Consider the following 22142-nt stretch of genomic DNA (forward strand, 5'->3'; position numbering starts at 1 on the left):
CCGACGGAGCCATGGTCCGCGTCAGGCCAGCTTAACAGTCACCAGGAGGCGGCCAGATATTTCGCGCCGGTCCCCACATCGCGCCACGGGCTTCAGTGATCGCACGTGCCCACAGAGCTTACAAAGGCTGAATACGTTTTCATCCGCCACGATGCGCATCGGAATCCGCTCAAGGCCCCGTATACTGGTCCTTTCCAGGTGTTAGAGGCAGGAGACAAAACCTTCAAGGTTGATGTCGGTGGTAAACCGGACCACATTTCAGTCGACCGTTTAAAGCCGGCATACTTGGACCTCGACCGCCCCGTCAAGACAGCACAGCCGCCAAGACGAGGTCGGTCACCCATCATCGTCACACCGGATCAAGTGCAATCGCCCGCTCGACCACCAGCCGTCCAGCAGCCTCCACTTCGGGAGTACAGGAGTCGTTCTGACAGGCTTGTCAGACCCCCTCACCGTTTGACTTTTTCCATTAAAGAGAATTCTGGGGGGGCGCATGTGGCAGAGCCACTGAGGGACTTTGAGCAACTGTACATAATTCCCTTTATTGAGGTTTGACTCCAACCTAAGCCTGTACCAGTCTGTTAGTGATTTCTGTGTTTGTACATACTGTTTGCATGCACAGGGCGCGGTCCCTTTAAGACTGCGGCAATGCGCGGGTAAACGCGATGACGTCATGCCGCTAATCACATGACCACCCAAGCGCGGGAAAAACGTGATGACGTCATGACGCCATCCACGGGACCGCCCTGGCAGTCGTCGTGGAGCCTCCAACCAGCAAAGACCTGTTTTCGTGGTTCTCCTGTACAAACTGTTTAAACTCATTAGTTTGGCATTAAAACTCGTTTGTTTGAATGCCTGAGTTGAACTCAGTTCTTAGATAGGAATTAGAGGCAATTCCTACAAGGGGATGAAAGAACAAAAGGGAAGGTCAGTGATAGGATATGTAGGGGGTGGTGTGTGGGGTCAGCTTCACCTTTGACTTATGAGCGGTTTGAATTGCTCCCACTCCCTTGGTTCTAGACCTTGGACTTATTTGGGGGTTGTGATAAAAGTGCAGCAGACAACTGATTTTTGGTGCAAGAACTTTGATTTTTATTTGAGAAAGAAAATACAACACAATAGTAACACACTAATAAAATGGGGAAACACTTTGACATACACGAGGGAAAAATTACAGTCGACAAATCTCTCACCCCTCCCAATCTGACCTAACTATCTAAGTTAGGCTCTGAAGGACCAGGGATAATGCTCACCAAAACGACTCCTTGACAGTTGAGCTGGTTTGCGATTTCGGGGTTCGTTAGATGTGTCGGTTGGGGCCTGCCATACCCCGGACCTGGTAGAGAACTTCACCTGCATATCTGGTCAGTCTTTGTGAGTCCGCTGATGTGGTAGGGTGCATATTGGATCTATCAGGTGAGTACCCAATTTTCTTTGGTTAGAAATAGGGCCTAAAGGGCTAGATTTTCAGTTGCTTGCGCCAGCAGTTAGCGCCTTAAGAGAAGTGATTTTCGGGCGCTATGCGTGTAGCGCCCGGGCGCAGTGCAGTTTGCGCCCCGCCCCAAATTAAGTTGCCTGTTAGCGCCGGCGCAAAGTTTAGCGGCCGCCCGGATGCGCGCGCAGAAAATGACGTCACATCCTCGTGCAACGCCCTTTGGCCGCCCCGAATCCAAACTTCAGTCTGACCGCCCCATTGTGCGGCTGGCGTCCAGAGCGTTTGTAAAATGGAACGCTACACACCCCGGGGAGCGCAAATTAAAGGCACTCCTCCTGCACTATAAAAGGCCGTCTGCATGTGTTGTGTGGAAGGATCCAGTGTGTTGTTGCGAACGGTGTATTTATGTTTCCGGCCACCACCACCACCACCACCACCACCACCACCACCACCTCCTGTGTTCCCCCCCAGACTCTGCCTTTGAAAAAAACACATGCACCCTTCCCCTTTAAGAGCTCACTGGCACCAGAGTGTCTGCCGTGCGCTGCGCCCGAGCTCGGGTGTTGCGCTCTGCACCGCCGGCTTAGCGCCTAAAGATAGTAGTGGAACGCCTCTTTTAGCGCTCCACCAACCTCTTAGGGCGAAGCCACTGAATTTCCGGCAACGGGGCGCTACTTTGGGGCGGGCGCTAACTTCGGGCGGGCGCTAAGGTTAGCGCCCCAAAACTGTCTATACTGAAAATCTAGCCCAAAGTCTTTTGAGTAAAAATCTTACCCAGGGGTAAGTCAGGATAGATTGTAGAGTGGAAAATAACTTGCAGATCTTCGGTTTCTTCCAAGTTGGTTTTCCGTTGGTCGTGGTGGCCCAATATTGCCCGGTTGGCTGTGGGTAATATTCAGTTGGTTGTTTCATGGGACCCTTGGTGCCACGAGGTGTCCGATGGTGTGTTAATTCTTTGAGAGAGAGAACTGCTTCGAGATGCTTGCTCCTTGGTCTTGATGTTGCTCGACGGTAGCTCTTCTTGAATTTGGAACTGTTGCTGTTTCCTGTGAGGAGATACTGTACTGTACTGAACTGTTTAACTGTTGAATAGGCCCCCAATTACAGGAAACTCTTTTTTATCTGGCACCGACGGGACCGGCGTGGTGCCGGTTGATCAAAAAGTCCGGATTACAGAGAGGTATACTTACCAAGGTACGAGAGCCCTGTACACAGCAACAGGTGCAGGAGCCCCGGTTACACGGCACGTGCAGGAGTCCCGGTTACATGGCCACAGATCCAGGAGTCCCTGTTACACGGCCACAGGTGCAGGAACCCCGGTTACACAGCCACTAATATACAATGGCCTAGAAATTGGGTTTTGGCTTAGCCAGGGCTTTAGCGCCGGAAGTTAGTGCCGGCGCTAAGTCCCCTGCGCGCGCCAAAAATTCAGTGGCGCTGCGCCCAAACGGCTGCCGGCGCGACTGAAGGGTCTTAGCGCCTGGAAAAGGGCGCTAACTGCCGTTTCGCGCTGCAATTCCGGCGCTGCGGCACCCGATGCGGTGCAGCAGGCTGGGGAAGTGCAGGCCTCCTCCTTCCGTTAAGGAGGAGCTGCCTGCACCCGGCCGCGGCCCGCGCAAATCTGCTTAAAAATGAGCCCGGCACCTCGGACAAGTGCCGGGCTTGCATCTGTTCTGGGGGGGGGCGGGGAGAGAAGTCCGGGGAGGGAGCTGCGGGCAGGCGGCCGGCGGGAAAGCGGCCGGCCGCCGCGGGGCCTTTAATGCGCTGGCGCTAACTGCAGTAAGGCACCTCTGACAAAACGCTGGTTGCGGCTGCCACGGGCGAGGCGGCCGCAACTCAATTTCGGAGTTCGGGCGGGTTACCACGGCAACCGGGACGCTGCGCACACCAATGACGTCATCGGTGCCGGCGCAGCGCTACCGGAGCAACGCCGATTTAGGGCCCCAGGGAATTTCACAACTGGCCATAACTCCGGCGCAAGGCCCTCTAGCGCCTCAAATGAGGCGCTAAGGCTACTGAATTTTCAGCCGTTTAAATCTTACCTGAACCTACTCCTGAATTTTGCCGGTTAAGAGAGATTGCCGGATATATAGGTGCCGGTTAAAAGAGAGTTTCCTAATCGAGGCCTGCTAATCTACGCGCCATATCTGTTCAGGTTTATTGTTAGATTTTGGCGGGCCCGTTACTATTAAGTTGTGCAAATTGTTTAAACGATTTCGGGATGGCTTCCTGAGTTGTTGAAGTAGTTTGAAAATGTGAGAAGTAGTTTCAGGATGGTTTTCCTGAGCTGTTGAGCTCTTATCTAATTGTAGTGAATTGTCCTCAAGCTTTGAGTTTCCTGTGGGGCCTGAGATTCTTTGTAGGTTGGTGAAACGATTTGTTTTATGCATGTTTTTAGATGGGTTCTGTGAGGCTGTTCTTCTGTGGGTCCATTGTTAGCATGTAAACTTCTTGATAGGGGCTGAGTGACGTTTATAGTTATAGTTCCCCCAGACAGTTTGGCTATCTCAAATACTCAACTGTCTACTGCAGAGGTAGATCCCAAATTCTGTAACAGCCTTTTCCCAAACATGCCTGAACATGCCTTTGTTTCTGACTTTGAATCTCCTTGTTAGGCCCAACATGCCCTTTTATCACTCCTGGGCCTAGAAATTCATTATAGACACTTTTGGGGCGGTAAAGTCGGGTGGCGCTAAAGTTTGCGCCCGGGGCAAATTCGAGGCCACTTCTCCGATATTCATTAGCTTCACCCTAAGAGTTTGCTCGAGCGCTAAAACTGGCGATGCACGCCTCTCTTTAGGCGCTAAGCCGGAGGTGCTGAGCGAGAGCGCCGAGGCCGGGCGCAGCGCAAGTGCGGCCATTTCTTGATTGACAGCAGACACCCTGGCGCCGGCCAGCTCTTAAGGGGGAAGGGTCGACTTGGTCTGCTGCCACGCCCTGGATAGTGGAGCCCTGCAGCTAGGCCTGAACACTGCTGCTGGACCCAAATAGCGCCTGAAACCATGGAGAAGGCCCGTGAACGAGCGCAGCGCTTCTCAGAGCTTGATCTGAGGGTGCTGGTTGGTGCTGTGGAGAAGAGACGCCATATTTTGTTTCCGGACAATGGCAGGAAGCCGCCGGCCCGCGTCTACCGGAGAGCCTGGAGGCATGTCGCCACCAAGGTGTCATCCAACAGCGAGGTCCCCAGGAGCGGTGTCCAATGCCGCAAAAAGCTAAATGACCTCGCCAGGATTGTCAGGGTGAGTACCCTTTCCAGTGTCCTCCTCATCCTTGCATGTGCACCTCACATTATGGGCAAAGGGACCTGAAAGCCCTAATGGCCAGCCCTCATGCAGCAGCTATGGGACACTCATGAACATCAATTGCACATGTGCACTTAACACACTGGCCAGGCTATTCGAACATGGGAGGCAGTGCACACAAGTTCAGGGCTACACACTGGCCAGGCTATTCGACCATGGGAGGCAGTGCACACAAGATCAGGGCTACACACTGTACTTAGAGGCCGTCCTTTCTCTTGCAGGCCAAGCTGGCCAATAATAAGAGGAGCCGGACTGCGACCGGGGGAGGCGGACCCCAGATCCAGCCGCTCACCGAGCTGCAACATCGCGTGGAGCGCATCATGGGTGGCCGGGTGATTGGCCCCGTTGCATCTGGAGATGCTGACCGTGTTCTGGGCACCAATGGTAAGGACATCACCTTTTGGACCTCTCTCCTCCCACCTGTGCATCAGATCTACATCCTTTGCCACTGTCCGACCAATGCGCTGAATGCCACCACTCATGCATCCCTCGCTGACGCCCTCTCCTCACTCTAAAGCTACTCTTGTGCCTTCCTGCTTTCAGATGGTGAGGAGGAGGTCCCTGAAGTTGCCAGTGACAGCCCCTCAGAAGAGGAGGAGGAGGAGGAGCAAGAGGAAGGCGGCCCATCAGGGGAACCCTCAGCCGCGGCAACCCATGCCAATGTAGGGGACACGTCTTCCCTGGAGGGGAGCGTGGGGGAAGTGTCGGAGGGGAGGGTAGCTCCTGGGACCAGCGGCCTGCAGAAACGCGGGAGGGGGGTGGAAGCTCAGCGGCCTTCTCCCCAGAGGGGGGAAGGGTTGGAGGGGAGTCCAATTGCTGGGCCCAGCGGCGTCCAGCAATGCAGGAAGGGTCGGCCAGCTCGGCGGCCTTCTCCCCAGAGGGAGAGTCCGGCCTCCAGTCCGGAAACGGCCAACGCCGAGGAGATGCGCCGCCTCGAGGACTTGTCCGCGGACTCGGAGCGCCGGCACACGGAGCTCATGGGGGTAGTGGCACGGTTGCCTGAGGCCATCGAGTCCCTGTCTCGGAGTGTGACCGAGTTCGGGGCCTCACAGGCCACCAGTCGGGCGGAATTCGGGGCAGCTCAGGCAGCGAGTGGCCAGGTGATCAGTGGTGCCGTGCAGTCACTGGGTGCTCTGATGCGGTCACTGAACAGGTCAACACGGGCACTCACTGCTGCCACACTCGCTGTGTCAGCCAGGCATCGCCAGGGCACCCGGCGCGCTGCAGCAGCACAGCGGTCTGTCCCTCGGCAGATTGGTGCGCATGCTGCAGTGCTGGCCCGGCCGAGTGCCAGTGTCTCAGGCGACCAGCGAGCGCCTGCCATCCGCCAGCTTGCCCCCATTCCTCCAGCCGCCACTGCCACTCCCCCAGTGGAGCTGCCAGGAGCTGCTGCAGCGAATGATGCTGGCCAGCCACAGCTGCAGCATTCACTAGCCGGCCCCTCGACGGCCAGACCTCGTCTAGGCCGACCCCCAAGGGCATCTGCCGTCACGACATGTGCCCCTCAGGAGCCTGCCCCCAGCCTTGCAGCAGCCAATGGCCTCACTTTGAGGAGGAGCAGCAGGGCGTGCAGGGGCCGCCAAAGTTTGCAGAAGGCATCGCCCTCGCGGGCCACTAAGTAGAGGGTGTGTCCAAATGTTGTGTTTTCTGGAATGTGTGTTTTGTGAAGGCCGAGGATGAAGGCCATTTTTGTTTACATCTTTTGTTAATGCTCCCCAGGTTGTGGGAGTGAGTCATGTGTGTGAGTGTTTTTTGGGGGTTTCGTCTGTTTTTGGTTTTCATGTGGGAAGGGCCCTGAGTTTGTACAATAAACCATTTTATTTATTCACATTGTCCATGTTTGATCTTTGAAGTGTTTGTTGCCTTAACCGGCTGACAGCTTGCGGAGCGGCTGCAATCATGTTCTTTCATTGGCACAAGCCATTCCCTGACAGGGGGCCTAGAAGTGACGGTCAATAAGCCGCCGACGGGCTGCCATTGGACCTTCTGCCTCCCTCCTGGGCTGGTACTCCTCGTCCTCCTCCTCCTCCTGCTCCTCCTCCTGAGGTGGTGGTCCAACGTGAGGTGGCAGTGCCTGAGTCCTGCGGATAGCCAGGTTGTGCAGCATGCAGCAAACGACGATGAATTGGGAGACTCGCTCCTGCGAATACTGGAGGGCTCCCCCGGAGCGATCCAGACAGCGGAACCATTGCTTGAGGACGCCGATTGTTTGTTCTATGATGTTCCTAGTCGCTTGATGGCACTCGTTGTATGCCTCTTCAGCAGGGGTCGTGGGCGCGCGGAGCGGGGTCATGAGCCAGGTACACAAAGGATAGCCTTTGTCCCTGATAAGCCATCCTCTTGGGTGAGGCTGTGCCTGGAACATGTCAGCCACAGTTGTCTGTCGCAGGATAAAGGCATCGTGGCTGCTGCCTGGAAAGCGGGCATTGACAGCTAGGATGCGCTGCCTGTGGTCACACACCAGCTGTACGTTGAGGGAATGGTAGCCCTTCCAGTTGCGGTAATCCTCGGCATGCTCCAGAGGTGCCCGCAAAGCCACATGCGTGCAGTCAATGGCGCCCTGCACCATGGGGAAGCCCGCTATTCTTGCAAATCCCACTGCACGCTGCTGCTGCTTGTCCAGGGTCATGGAGAAGGAGATGAATTGACGTCTCCTTCTGAAAAGGGCATTGGTCACCTGGTGGATGCAGCAATGCACGGCGAACTGGGAGATGTTAGCGATGTCCCCAGCAGCGGATTGGAAGGAGCCAGTGGCATAGAAGTTGAGAGCCACCGTCACTTTCACTGCCACCGACAGAGACGCCCTGCGCATCAGCTGTGGACGCAGATCTCTGTGCAGCAGCTGGCAGATGTCTGCAACCACCTCCCTTCTGAATCGCAGCCTCCTAACACACATCGCGGCAGACATGGTCAGATAGGAGGACTGCTGGCAGTATACCCTGGGTGGGTAAGGCCTCACTTGGTGACGCCTGTTGCCCCCTCTGCGTCTAGCCAGGGCTGCCACTCTCTCACGGCGTCTGTAAGCCCTTCCGGCATAAGGCTGAAACTCAGCGTTGGCACCCAATGCAGCCCCCATTACATGCTGGCAAACACTGAGATCTCAATGAAGGCAAAGATAATTGCTAAGCTCTGGCCTGAGCCAAAAATACCTGTCCTAGTGTTGGGCCAAAGCAGTAAGCTCTCCTCCTTGGTCTCTCTCCAAAAAACCGTTGCACAAGAGTGAATGCTGCAAAATGGCTGGCCTTTATAGTGCAGGGTAAGTGCCCTTTAATTTGCGTTCCCCGCGGCCCGCCTCGGCTGTGTACCATTCCACTTCACAGTCGTTAGGGCCGCCCGGCGCACAATGGGGCGGCGCGAGTGAAGTTCCGGTTCCGGGCGCACAAAGGGCGTTGCAGTACGAAATGACGTCATGATCTGCGCGCGCAGCAGGGCGCGCGCTAAGACTTTGCACCGGCGCTAAATGTCTACTGAAGTTGGGGTGAGGCGCAGATCGCGCTGCGCCTGGGCGCTAAGCGCCTAGCGCTCGAGATCTACTCCTCCTAAGGCGCTAACGGCTGGCGCGCCCAACTGAATTTCTAGGCTCTGTAGTTTTAGCAAGGGTCCAAAGTCATTTTAATAGGGTTTTCTTTCATTTTGGGAGATCTGTTAATTTTGAGAATCTTACAGTACCCCCTGTGATACTTTACTCGTTAGAGTATCATACTGGGTGAGCAAAATTTCTGATCCCTGAGAACCAACCTTCCCCTGTATTTTACCTATCTAAAACCCCAAAACACATATTCCCCTTTAGGTGTAGTGTTCAGATACAAAAAATTCAGTTACATTCATATCCAAGCACGGAGTGGGTCCAACACCCCTGCATCACTTAGAAGGAAAAAAATAAATAATACATGGTACATACATAGAAAAGAAAAAATACACGGTCACAATCTTTATTAACAATGATTAATAACGATTAAGGCTCGACTCATACTTGGTCATAGACTTTATTTTGATGCTTGTCCCATGCTCTCTCATGTTGAGATCGGAGCATTCTGTCCCTCCCTTTGCACTTTGTGCATAGTAAGTAGAAGACTATACCGAGCTGGCAGACTACTAAAATATGGGAAGACATTCTGATCCAAGAAGGGACCTCTATATTTTCAAAAATATCCCACCAGGGTGGAACTATGATATCCAAGTTCTTGGCCCCTATCTCGACTGTCTTCTGCTCTAATATGTAGAAATGTTTTTGTGATATGACAACTGCTTTTAGTAGGGCGGTAAGATGTTTGGGTAGAGGGGGAATTTCATAGCCAAAATGTGTGACATAGTTTTGCAGGTTGGTGATGTTTCCGTTACAGTGGGGTGAACAGTGGAGGGTTCAGGAATGGGGACAATCCATTCCTGGGCCACTTGAACTTCTGCCTCGGGTTTAAAGCAGAAACTGCTGTCACTTACCGGACACCAGATGTGCTGTCCATGCTGGTAGTGGGCCACACTTGTGGTGACACAATATGTCCCACCTCCTATGAATGCTACCTGCGGGGGAACATGGTCTTGTGCCATTACCTCCATGGTACAGTTCACAGGTTGTGCGCCAGCAGCTTTAAACACACACTGTGGTCTAGAATAGGCATTCAAGTGCTGGGGACACAGTATTATGTGTGCACCCCGGCTCCAGCACCCGGAGAGGTCTGTACCTGTCATAGCGTGCTCCCACTTTATGACATAAGGTGGGACCGCTGCGAAACGACAATGGCTCTTCTTGAACTTGGAACTGTTGCTGTTTCCTGTGAGGTGATACTGTACTGTACTTAACTGTTTAACTGTTGAACAGGCCCCCAATTATACTAATCGAGGCCTGCTAATCTGCACGCCAAATCTGTTCAGGTTTATTGTTAGATTTTGGCGGGCTCATTAATATTAAGTTGTGCAAATTGTTTAAGTGGTTTTGGGATGGCTTCCTGAGTTGTTGAAGTAGTTTGAAAATGTGAGAAGTAGTTTCAGGGCGGTTTTCCTGAGCTGTTGAGCTCTTATCTAATTGTAGTGAATTGTCCTCAAGATTTGAGTTTCCTGTGGGGCCTGAGATTCTTTGTAGGTTGGTGAAATGATTTGTTTTATGCATGTTTTTGGATGGGTTCTGTGAGGCTGTTCTTCCCTGGGTCCATTGTTAGCATGTAAATTTCTTGATAGGGGCTGAGTGACGTTTACAGTTCCCCCAGACAGTTTGGCTATCTCGAATACTAACTGTCTACTGCAGTGGTAGATCCCAATTCTTTGTTGCAGCCTTTTCCCAAACATGCCTGAACATGTCCCTTTTAAAATGCCAAGTCTGTTTCTGACCTTGAATCTCCTTGTTAGGCCCAACATGCCCTTTTATCCTCCTGAAGTTTTTAGCAAAGGTCCAAAAGTCATTTTAATAGGGTTTTTCTTCGTTTTGGGGGATCTGTTAATTTTGAGAATCTTACTGATAGAAGGCAGGAGAGATTAAGAGACATCAAGAGATATTCAAGGCAAGGGGAGGTGGAAATGGGACAGGTTGAGGAACAAAGGATGGCTCTAGATGGGGTGTGAATTGCGCTGGTAGAATGAAGGACAGCTGAAGGGAGGGAAGAAAAAACAAAACGTGTGGATAAAAAAAAGAAGAAAATATACATATGTGTTAGGGGCCGAGGTTATGATCTGAAATTGTTGAACTCTATGTTGAGTCCAGAGGGCTGTAGAGTGCCTAATCAAAAGATGAAGTGCTGTTCCTCAAGCTTACGCTGAACTTCCGTGGAACAATGCAAGAGGCCGAGGACGGTGAGGTCTGAGTGGGAATGGGGCGGTGTATTAAAGTGACAGGCTACCAGGAGCTTGGGGTCCCCCTTACGGACTGAACGGAGGTGTTCCGCAAAGCGGTCACCCAATCTGCGTTTGGTCTCCCCAATATAGAGGAGACCACATCGTGAGCAGCGAATGCAGTATACTAAATTGCAAGAAGTACAAGTAAATCACTGTTTCACCTGGAAGGGGTGTTTGCGGCCCTGGACAGTGGGAAGGGGGGAGGTATAAGGGCAGGTGTTGCATCTTCTGCGCTTGCACCCTAGTCCACTCCCCTACCACCCCAGCACCCCTTCCCCTTCGCCCGGCACCTTCCCCTGCAAGCGCAGGAGATGCAACACATGCCCTTATACTTCCCCCCTTCCCACTGTTCAGGGCCCCAAACACCCCTTCCAGGTGAAACAGCGATTTACTTGTACTTCTTGCAATCTAGTATATTGTATTCGCTGCTCACGATGTGGTCTCCTCTACATTGGGGAGACCAAATGCAGATTGGGTGACCACTTTGCGGAACACCTCCGTTCAGTCCGTAAGGGGGACCCCAAGCTCCCGGTGGCCTTTCACTTTTCTTCACTGCCCCATTCCCACTCAGACCTCACCGTCCTCGGCCTCTTGCATTGTTCCACGGAAGCTCAGCGTAAGCTCGAGGAACAGCACCTCATCTTTCGATTAGCTGCATTTCTCCAGCGTTTCCTATTGTTATTTCAGATTTCCAGCAATCCGCAGTATTTTGCTATCGTATTGGAGAAGCTGGGATTGATCTCCTTAGAGTGGAGAAGGTTAAAGAGAGCCTAAATAGAGGTTTTCAAAATTATGAGGGGTTCTGATAGAGCAAGTAGGGAGAAACTGTTTCCTCTGGCAAGTGAGTCGTTAACCAGAGGTCATAGATTTAAAAGAACTAGAGGGGAAATGAGGAGAAATGTCTTCACAAGGAGGGTTGTTATGATCTGGAAAGCATTACCTGAAAAGTGTGGTGGAATCAGATTCCATCGGAACTTTTAAAAGGCAATTGGAGATGTATTTGAAGAGGACTAATTGCAGGGTTATGAGAAAAAGCTGGAATGTGGGACTAAATTGGAGAGCTCGTTCAAAGAGCCGGCACAGCACAGCACAGCTGAGTGGCCTCCATCTGTGCTGTAAGATTCTATGAAACTCCTACAGGTTAGGGTAAAGTCTCCCTCAGGTCAGAGTAAAGTCTCCCTCAGGTCAGAGTAAAGTCTCCCTCAGGTCAGAGTAAAGTCTCCCTCAGGTCAGGTTAAACTCTCCCTCAGGTCAGAGTAAAGTCTCCCTCAGGTCAGGTTAAACTTTCCCTCAGGTCAGAGTAAAGTCTCCCACAAGTCAGAGTAAAGTCTCTCTCAGGTCAGAGTAAGGTTTCCCTCAGGTCAGAGTAAAGTCTCCCACAGGTCAGAGTAAAGTCTCCCTCAGGTCAGAGTAAAGTCTCCCTCAGGTCAGAGTAAAGTCTCCCTCAGGTCAGAGTAAAGTCTCCCTCAGGTCAGAGTAAAGTCTCCCTCAGGTCAGGATAAACTCTCCCTCAGGTCAGAGTAAAGTCTCCCTCAGGTCAGGTTAAACTTTCCCTCAGGTCAGAGTAAAGTCTCCCACAAGTCAGAGTAAAGTCTCTCTCAGGTCAGAGTAAGGTTTCCCTCAGGTCAGAGTAAAGTCTCCCACAGGTCAGAGTAAAGTCTCCCTCAGGTCAGAGTAAAGTCTCCCTCAGGTCAGAGTAAAGTCTCCCTCAGGTCAGAGTAAAGTCTCCCTCAGGTCAGAGTAAAGTCTCCCTCAGGTCAGGTTAAACTCTCCCTCAGGTCAGAGTAAAGTCTCCCTCAGGTCAGGTTAAACTTTCCCTCAGGTCAGAGTAAAGTCTCCCACAAGTCAGAGTAAAGTCTCTCTCAGGTCAGAGTAAGGTTTCCCTCAGGTCAGAGTAAAGTCTCCCACAGGTCAGAGTAAAGTCTCCCTCAGGTCAGAGTAAAGTCTTCCACAGGTCAGAGGAAAGTCTCCCTCAGGTCAGAGTAACGTTTCCCTCAGGTCAGAGTAAAGTCTCCCTCAGGTCAGAGTAAAGTCTCCCTCAGGTCAGAGTAAAGTCTCCCTCAGGTCAGAGTAAAGTCTTCCACAGGTCAGAGTAAAGTCTCCCTCAGGTCAGAGTAAAGTTTCCCTCAGGTCAGAGTAAAGTCTCCCTCAGGTCAGAGTAAAGTCTCCCCCAGGTCAGAGTAAAGTCTCCCAAAGGTCAGAGTAATGTCTCCCTCAGTTCAGAGTAAAGTTTCCCTCAGGTCAGAGGAAAGTCTCCCTCAGGTCAGAGTAAAGACTCCCTCAGGTCAGAGTAAAGTTTCTCTCAGGTCAGAGTAAAGTCTCCATCAGGTCAGAGTAAAGTCTCCCTCAGGTCAGAGTAAAGCCTCCCTCAGGTCAGAGTAAAGTCTCCCACAAGTCAGAGTAAAGTCCCCCTCAGGTCAGAGTAAAGTTTCCCTCAGGTCAGAGTAAAGTCTCCCTCAGGTCAGAGTAAAGTCTCCCTCAGGTCAGAGTAAAGTTTCCCTCAGGTCAGAGTAAAGTCTCCCACAAGTCAGAGTAAAGTCCCCCTCAGGTCAGAGTAAAGTTTCCCTCAGGTCAGAGTAAAGTCCCCCTCAGGTCAGTGTAAAGTCTCCCTCAGGTCAGAGTAAAGCCTCCCTCAGGTCAGATAAAGTCTCCCTCAGGTCAGAGTAAAGTCTCTCTCAGGTCAGAGTAAAGCCTCCCTCAGGTCAGAGTAAAGTCTCCCTCAAGTCAGAATAAAGTCTCTCTCAGGTCAGAGTAAAGCCTCCCTCAGGTCAGAGTAAAGTTTCCCTCAGGTCAGAGTAAAGTCTCTCTCAGGTCAGAGTAAAGTCTCCCTCAGGTCAGAGTAAAGTTTCCCTCAGGTCAGAGTAAAGTTTCCCTCAGTTCAGTGTAAAGTCTCTCTCAGGTCAGAGTAAAGTCTCCATCAGGTCAGAGTAAAGTCCCCCTCAGGTCAGAGTAATGTCTCTCTCAAGTCAGAATAAAGTCTCTCTCAGGTCAGAGTAAAGTCTCCCTCAGGTCAGAGTAAAGTCTCCCTCAGGTCAGAGTAAAGTCTCCCTCAGGTCAGAGTAAAGTCTTCCACAGGTCAGAGTAAAGTCTCCCTCAGGTCAGAGTAAAGTCTCTGTCAAGTCAGAGTAAAGTCTCTCTCAGGTCAGAGTAAAGTCTCCCTCAGGTCAGACTAAATTTTCCCTTAGGTCAGAGTAAAGTCTCCCTCAGGTCAGAGTAGAGTCTCTCTCAGGTCAGAGTAAAGTCTCTCTCAGGTCAAAGTAAAGTCTCCCTCAGGTCAGAGTAAAGTCTCTCAGGTCAGAGTAAAGTCTCTCTCAGGTCAGAGTAAAGTCTCCCTCAGGTCAGAGTAAAGTCTCTCAGGTCAGAGTAAAGTCTCTCTCAGGTCAGAGTAAAGTCTCCCTCAGGTCAGAGTAATGTCTCTCGGGTCAGAGTAAAGACTCTCAGGTCAGAGTAAAGTCTCTCTCAGGTCAGAGTAAAGTCTCCCTCAGGTCAGAGTAAAGTCTCTCAGGTCAGAGTAAAGTCTCTCTCAGGTCAGAGTAAAGTCTCCCTCAGGTCAGAGTAATGTCTCTCGGGTCAGAGTAAAGACTCTCAGGTCAGAGTAAAGTCTCTCTCAGGTCAGAGTAAAGTCTCTCAGGTCAGAGTAAAGTCTCCCGCAGGTCAGAGTATAGTTTCTCTCATGTCAGAGTAAAGTTTCCCTCAGGTCAGAGTAAAGACTCTCTCAGGTCAGAGTAAAGTCTCTCTCAGGTCAGAGTAAAGTCTCTCAGGTCAGAGTAAAGTTTCCCTCAGGTCAGAGCAAAGTCTCCCTCAGGTCAGAGTATAGTCTCCCTCAGGTCAGAGTAAAGTCTCCCTCAGGTCAGAGTAAAGTCTCCCTCAGGTCAGAGTAAAGTCTCTCAGGTCAGAGTAAAGACTCTCAGGTCAGGGTAAAGTCTCTCTCAGGTCAGAGTAAAGTCCTCAGATCAGAGTAAAGTCTCCCTCAGGTCAGAGTAAAGTCTCTCGGGTCAGAGTAAAGACTCTCAGATCAGAGTAAAGTCTCCCTCAGGTCAGAGTAAAGTCTCCCTCAGGTCAGAGTAAAGCCTCCCTCAGGACAGAGTAAAGTCTCTCACAGGTCAGAGTAAACTCTCCCTCAAGTCAGAGTAAAGTCTCTCTCACGTCAGAGTAAAGCCTCCCTCAGGTCAGAGTAAATTCTCCCTCAGGTCAGAGTAAAGTCTCTCTCAGGTCAGAGTAAAGTATCCCTCAGGTCAGAGTAAAGTTTCCCTCAGGTCAGAGTAAAGTTTCCCTCAGGTCAGAGTAAAGTTTCCCTTAGGTCAGAGTAAAGTCTTCCTCAGGTCAGAGTAAAGTCTCTCTCAGGTCAGAGTAAAGTCTCCCTCAGGTCAGAGTAAAGTCTCTGTCAGGTCAAAGTAAAGTCTCCCTCAGGTCAGAATAAAGTCTCTCAGGTCAGAGTAAAGTCTCTCTCAGGTCAGAGTAAAGTCTCCCTCAGGTCAGAGTAAAGTCTCTCTCAGGTCAGAGTAATGTCTCCCTCAGGTCAGAGTAAAGTCTCTGTCAGGTCAGAGTAAAGTCTCTCTCAGGTCAGAGTAATGTCTCCCAGGTCAGAGTACAGTTTCCCTCAGGTCAGAGTAAAGTCCCCCTCAGGACAGAGTAAAGATTCTCTCAGGTCAGAGTAAAGTCTCTCTCAGGTCAGAGTAAAGTCTCCCTTAGGTCAGAGTAAAGTCTCCCTCAGGTCAGAGTATAGTCTCCCTCAGGTCAGAGTAAAGTCTCCCAGGTCAGAGTAAAGTCTCTCTCAGGTCAGAGTAAAGTCTCCCTCAGGTCAGAGTAATGTCTCTCGGGTCAGAGTAAAGACTCTCAGGTCAAAGTAAAGTCTCTCTCAGGTCAGAGTAATGTCTCTCAGGTCAGAGTAAAGTCTCCCGCAGGTCAGAGTAAAGTTTCTCTCAGGTCAGAGTAAAGTTTCCCTCAGGTCAGAGTAAAGACTCTCTCAGGTCAGAGTAAAGTCTCTCTCAGGTCAGAGTAAAGTCTCTCAGGTCAGAGTAAAGCTCCCTCAGGTCAGAGTAAAGTCTCCCTCAGGTCAGAGTATAGTCTCCCTCAGGTCAGAGTAAAGTCTCCCTCAGGTCAGAGTAAAGTCTCCCTCAGGTCAGAGTAAAGTCTCTCAGGTCAGAGTAAAGACTCTCAGGACAGAGTAAAGTCTCACTCAGGTCAGAGTAAAGTCACTCAGGTCAGAGTAAAGTCTCCCTCAGGTCAGAGTAATGTCTCTCGGGTCAGAGTAAAGACTCTCAGGTCAGAGTAAAGTCTCCCTCATGTAGCGTAAAGTCTCCCTCGGGTCAGAGTAAAGTCTCCCTCAGGTCAGAGTAAAGTCTCCCTCAGGTCAGAGTAAAGTCTCCCTCAGGACAGAGTAAAGTCTCTCTCAGGTCAGTGTAAAGTTTCCCTCAGGGCAGAGTAAAGTTTCCCTCAGGTCAGAGTAAAGTCTCTCTCAGGTCAGATTAAAGTCTCTCTCAGGTCAGAGTAAAGTCTCTCTCAGGTCAGATTAAAGTCTCTCTCAGGTCAGAGTAAAGTCTCCCTCAGGTCAGAGTAAAGATTCTCTTAGGTCGGAGTAAAGTCTTCCTCAGGTCAGGGTAAAGTCTCTCTCAGGTCAGAGTAAAGTCACTCAGATCAGAGTAAAGTCTCCCTCAGGTCAGAGTAAAGTCTCTCGGGTCAGAGTAAAGACTCTCAGATCAGAGTAAAGTCTCCCTCAGGTCAGAGTAAAGTCTCCCTCAGGTCAGAGTAAAGCCTCCCTCAGGACAGAGTAAAGTCTCTCACGGGTCAGAGTAAACTCTCCCTCAAGTCAGAGTAAAGTCTCTCTCAGGTCAGAGTAAAGCCTCCCTCAGGTCAGAGTAAATTCTCCCTCAGGTCAGAGTAAAGTCTCTCTCAGGTCAGAGTAAAGTATCCCTCAGGTCAGAGTAAAGTTTCCCTCAGGTCAGAGTAAAGTTTCCCTCAGGTCAGAGTAAAATTTCCCTTAGGTCAGAGTAAAGTCTTCCTCAGGTCAGAGTAAAGTCTCTCTCAGGTCAGAGTAAAGTCTCCCTCAGGTCAGAGTAAAGTCTCTGTCAGGTCAAAGTAAAGTCTCCCTCAGGTCAGAATAAAGTCTCTCAGGTCAGAGTAAAGTCTCTCTCAGGTCAGAGTAAAGTCTCCCTCAGGTCAGAGTAAAGTCTCTCTCAGGTCAGAGTAAAGTCTCCCTCAGGTCAGAGTAAAGTCTCTCTCAGGTCAGAGTAAAGTCTCCCTCAGGTCAGAGTATAGTCTCCCTCAGGTCAGAGTAAAGTCTCCCAGGTCAGAGTAAAGTCTCTCTCAGGTCAGAGTAAAGTCTCCCTCAGGTCAGAGTAATGTCTCTCGGGTCAGAGTAAAGACTCTCAGGTCAGAGTAAAGTCTCTCTCAGGTCAGAATAAAGTCTCTCAGGTCAGAGTAAAGTCTCCCGCAGGTCAGAGTAAAGTTTCTCTCAGGTCAGAGTAAAGTTTCCCTCAGGTCAGAGTAAAGACTCTCTCAGGTCAGAGTAAAGTCTCTCTCAGGTCAGAGTAAAGTCTCTCAGGTCAGAGTAAAGCTCCCTCAGGTCAGAGTAAAGTCTCCCTCAGGTCAGAGTATAGTCTCCCTCAGGTCAGAGTAAAGTCTCCCTCAGGTCAGAGTAAAGTCTCCCTCAGGTCAGAGTAAAGTCTCTCAGGTCAGAGTAAAGACTCTCAGGTCAGAGTAAAGTCTCACTCAGGTCAGAGTAAAGTCACTCAGGTCAGAGTAAAGTCTCCCTCAGGTCAGAGTAATGTCTCTCGGGTCAGAGTAAAGACTCTCAGGTCAGAGTAAAGTCTCCCTCATGTAGAGTAAAGTCTCCCTCGGGTCAGAGTAAAGTCTCCCTCAGGTCAGAGTAAAGTCTCCCTCAGGTCAGAGTAAAGTCTCCCTCAGGACAGAGTAAAGTCTCTCTCAGGTCACTGTAAAGTTTCCCTCAGGGCAGAGTAAAGTTTCCCTCAGGTCAGAGTAAAGTCTCTCTCAGGTCAGATTAAAGTCTCTCTCAGGTCAGGGTAAAGTCTCTCTCAGGTCAGAGTAAAGTCACTCAGATCAGAGTAAAGTCTCCCTCAGGTCAGAGTAAAGTCTCTCGGGTCAGAGTAAAGACTCTCAGATCAGAGTAAAGTCTCCCTCAGGTCAGAGTAAAGTCTCCCTCAGGTCAGAGTAAAGCCTCCCTCAGGTCAGAGTAAAGTCTCCCTCAGGTCAGAGTAAAGCCTCCCTCAGGACAGAGTAAAGTCTCTCACGGGTCAGAGTAAACTCTCCCTCAAGTCAGAGTAAAGTCTCTCTCAGGTCAGAGTAAAGCCTCCCTCAGGTCAGAGTAAATTCTCCCTCAGGTCAGAGTAAAGTCTCTCTCAGGTCAGAGTAAAGTATCCCTCAGGTCAGAGTAAAGTTTCCCTCAGGTCAGAGTAAAGTTTCCCTCAGGTCAGAGTAAAGTTTCCCTTAGGTCAGAGTAAAGTCTTCCTCAGGTCAGAGTAAAGTCTCTCTCAGGTCAGAGTAAAGTCTCCCTCAGGTCAGAGTAAAGTCTCTCTCAGGTCAAAGTAAAGTCTCCCTCAGGTCAGAATAAAGTCTCTCAGGTCAGAGTAAAGTCTCTCTCAGGTCAGACTAAAGTCTCCCTCAGGTCAGAGTAAAGTCTCTCTCAGGTCAGAGTAATGTCTCCCTCAGGTCAGAGTAAAGTCTCTGTCAGGTCAGAGTAAAGTCTCTCTCAGGTCAGAGTAAAGTCTCCCAGGTCAGAGTACAGTTTCCCTCAGGTCAGAGTAAAGTCCCCCTCAGGACAGAGTAAAGATCCTCTCAGGTCAGAGTAAAGTCTCTCTCAGGTCAGAGTAAAGTCTCCCTTAGGTGAGAGTAAAGTCTCCCTCAGGTCAGAGTATAGTCTCCCTCAGGTCAGAGTAAAGTCTCCCAGGTCAGAGTAAAGTCTCTCTCAGGTCAGAGTAAAGTCTCCCTCAGGTCAGAGTAATGTCTCTCGGGTCAGAGTAAAGACTCTCAGGTCAGAGTAAAGTCTCTCTCAGGTCAGAGTAAAGTCTCTCAGGTCAGAGTAAAGTCTCCCGCAGGTCAGAGTAAAGTTTCTCTCAGGTCAGAGTAAAGTTTCCCTCAGGTCAGAGTAAAGACTCTCTCAGGTCAGAGTAAAGTCTCTCTCAGGTCAGAGTAAAGTCTCTCAGGTCAGAGTAAAGCTCCCTCAGGTCAGAGTAAAGTCTCCCTCAGGTCAGAGTATAGTCTCCCTCAGGTCAGAGTAAAGTCTCCCTCAGGTCAGAGTAAAGTCTCCCTCAGGTCAGAGTAAAGTCTCTCAGGTCAGTGTAAAGACTCTCAGGTCAGAGTAAAGTCTCACTCAGGTCAGAGTAAAGTCACTCAGGTCAGAGTAAAGTCTCCGTCAGGTCAGAGTAATGTCTCTCGGGTCAGAGTAAAGACTCTCAGCTCAGAGTAAAGTCTCCCTCATGTAGAGTAAAGTCTCCCTCGGGTCAGAGTAAAGTCTCCCTCAGGTCAGAGTAAAGTCTCCCTCAGGTCAGAGTAAAGTCTCCCTCAGGACAGAGTAAAGTCTCTCTCAGGTCAGAGTAAAGTTTCCCTCAGGGCAGAGTAAAGTTTCCCTCAGGTCAGAGTAAAGTCTCTCTCAGGTCAGATTAAAGTCTCTCTCAGGTCAGATTAAAGTCTCTCTCAGGTCAGATTAAAGTCTCTCTCAGGTCAGAGTAAAGTCTCCCTCAGGTCAGAGTAAAGATTCTCTTAGGTCGGAGTAAAGTCTTCCTCAGGTCAGAGTAAAGTCTCCCTCAGGTCAGAGTAAAGTCTCTCTCAGGTCAAAGTAAAGTCTCCCTCAGGTCAGAATAAAGTCTCTCAGGTCAGAGTAAAGTCTCTCTCAGGTCAGAGTAAAGTTTCCCTCAGGGCAGAGTAAAGTTTCCCTCAGGTCAGAGTAAAGTCTCTCTCAGGTCAGATTAAAGTCTCTCTCAGGTCAGATTAAAGTCTCTCTCAGGTCAGAGTAAAGTCTCTCTCAGGTCAGAGTAAAGCCTCCCTCAGGTCAGAGTAAAGTCTCCCTCAGGTCAGAGTAAAGTCTCTCTCAGGTCAGAGTAAAGCATCCCTCAGGTCAGAGTAAAGTTTCCCTCAGGGCAGAGTAAAGTTTCCCTCAGGTCAGAGTAAAGTCTCTCTCAGGTCAGATTAAAGTCTCTCTCAGGTCAGATTAAAGTCTCTCTCAGGTCAGAGTAAAGTCTCCCTCAGGTCAGAGTAAAGATTCCCTTAGGTCAGAGTAAAGTCTTCCTCAGGTCAGAGTAAAGTCTCTCTCAGGTCAGAGTAAAGTCTCCCTCAGGTCAGAGTAAAGTCTCTCTCAGGTCAAAGTAAAGTCTCCCTCAGGTCAGAATAAAGTCTCTCAGGTCAGAGTAAAGTCTCTCTCAGGTCAGAGTAAAGTCTCCCTCAGGTCAGAGTAAAGTCTCTCTCAGGTCAAAGTAAAGTCTCCCTCAGGTCAAAGTAAAGTCTCCCAGGTCAGAGTAAAGTCTCTCTCAGGTCAGAGTAAAGTCTCCCAGGTCAGAGTAAAGTTTCCCTCAGGTCAGAGTAAAGTCCCCCTCAGGACAGAGTAAAGTTTCTCTCAGGTCAGAGTAAAGTCTCTCTCAGGTCAGAGTAAAGTCTCCCTTAGGTCAGAGTAAAGTCTCTCTCAGGTCAGAGTAAAGTTTCCCACAGGTCAGAGTAAAGTCTCTCTCAGGGCAGAGTAAAGTCTCTCTCAGGTCAGAGTAAAGTCTCCCTCAGGTCAAAGTAAAGTCTCCCTCAGGACTGAGTAAAGTCTCTCTCAGGTCAGAGTAAAGTCTCCCTCAGGTCAGAGTAAAGGTTCTCTCAGGTCAGAGTAAAGTTTCCCTCAGGTCAGAGTAAGGTCACTCGGGTCAGAGTAAAGTCTCTCTCAGGTCAGTGTAAAGACTCTCAGGTCAGAGTAAAGTCTCCCTCAGGTCAGAGTAAAGTTTCCCTTAGGTCAGAGTAAAGTCTCCCTCAGGTCAGAGTAAAGTCTCCCTCAGGTCAGAGTAAAGTCTCTCTCAGGTCAGAGTAAAGTCTCCCTCAGGTCAGAGTAAAGTCTCTCTCAGGTCAGAGTAAAGTCTCTCTCAGGTCAGAGTAAAGTCTCCCTTAGGTCAGAGTAAAGTCTCTCTCAGGTCAGAGTAAAGTTTCCCTCAGGTCAGAGTAAAGTCTCTCCCAGGTCAGAGTTAAGTCTCTCTCAGGGCAGAGTAAATTATCTCTCAGGTCAGAGTAAAGTCTCCCTCAGGTCAGAGTTAAGTCTCTCTCAGGGCAGAGTAAAGTCTCTCAGGTCAGAGTAAAGTCTTTCTCAGGTCAGAGTTAAGTCTCTCTCAGGGCAGATTAAAGTCTCCCTCAGGTCAGAGTAAAGTCTCCCTCAGGTCAGAGTTAAGTCTCTCTCAGGGCAGAGTAAAGTCTCTCTCCGGTCAGAGTAAAGTCTCCCTCAGGACAGAGTAAAGTCTCTCTCAGGTCAGAGTAAAGTCTCCCTCAGGTCAGAGTAAAGATTCTCTCAGGTCAGAGTAATGTTTCCCTCAGGTCAGAGTAAAGTCACTCGGGTCAGAGTAAAGTCTCTCTCAGGTCAGTGTAAAGACTCTCATGTCAGAGTCAAGCCTCCGTCAGGTCAGAGTAAAGTTTCGCTCAGGTCAGAGTAAAGTCTCCCTCAGGTCAGAGTAAAGTCTCCCTCAGGTCAGAGTAAAGTCTCTCAGGTCAGAGTAAAGTCTCCCTCAGGTCAGAGTAATGTCTCTCGGGTCAGAGTAAAGACTCTCTCAGGTCAGACTAAAGTTTCTCAGGTCAGAGTAAAGTCTCCCGCAGGTCAGAGTAAAGTTTCTCTCAGGTCAGAGTAAAGTTTCCCTCAGGTCAGAGTAAAGACTCTCTCAGGTCCGAGTAAAGTCTCTCAGGTCAGAGTAAAGTTTCCCTCAGGTCAGAGTAAAGTCTCCCTCAGGTCAGAGTAAAGTCTCCCTCAGGTCAGATTAAAGTCTCCCTCAGGTCAGAGTAAAGTCTCTCTCAGGTCAGTGTAAAGACTCTCAGGTCAGAGTAAAGTTTCCCTCAGGTCAGAGTATAGTTTCCCTCAGGTCAGAGTAAAGTTTCCCTTAGGTCAGAGTAAAGTCTTCCTCAGGTCAGAGTAAAGTCTCTCTCAGGTCAGAGTAAAGTCTCCCTCAGGTCAGAGTAAAGTCTCTGTCAGGTCAAAGTAAAGTCTCCCTCAGGTCAGAATAAAGTCTCTCAGGTCAGAGTAAAGTCTCTCTCAGGTCAGAGTAAAGTCTCCCTCAGGTCAGAGTAAAGTCTCTCTCAGGTCAGAGTAATGTCTCCCTCAGGTCAGAGTAAAGTCTCTGTCAGGTCAGAGTAAAGTCTCTCTCAGGTCAGAGTAAAGTCTCCCAGGTCAGAGTACAGTTTCCCTCAGGTCAGAGTAAAGTCCCCCTCAGGACAGAGTAAAGATTCTCTCAGGTCAGAGTAAAGTCTCTCTCAGGTCAGAGTAAAGTCTCCCTTAGGTCAGAGTAAAGTCTCCTTCAGGTCAGAGTATAGTCTCCCTCAGGTCAGAGTAAAGTCTCCCAGGTCAGAGTAAAGTCTCTCTCAGGTCAGAGTAAAGTCTCCCTCAGGTCAGAGTA

Source organism: Somniosus microcephalus, chromosome 13, assembly GCF_052327205.1.
Source record: "Somniosus microcephalus isolate GS21.2 chromosome 13, FLI_Smic_1.0, whole genome shotgun sequence".
Taxonomy (NCBI): domain Eukaryota; kingdom Metazoa; phylum Chordata; class Chondrichthyes; order Squaliformes; family Somniosidae; genus Somniosus; species Somniosus microcephalus.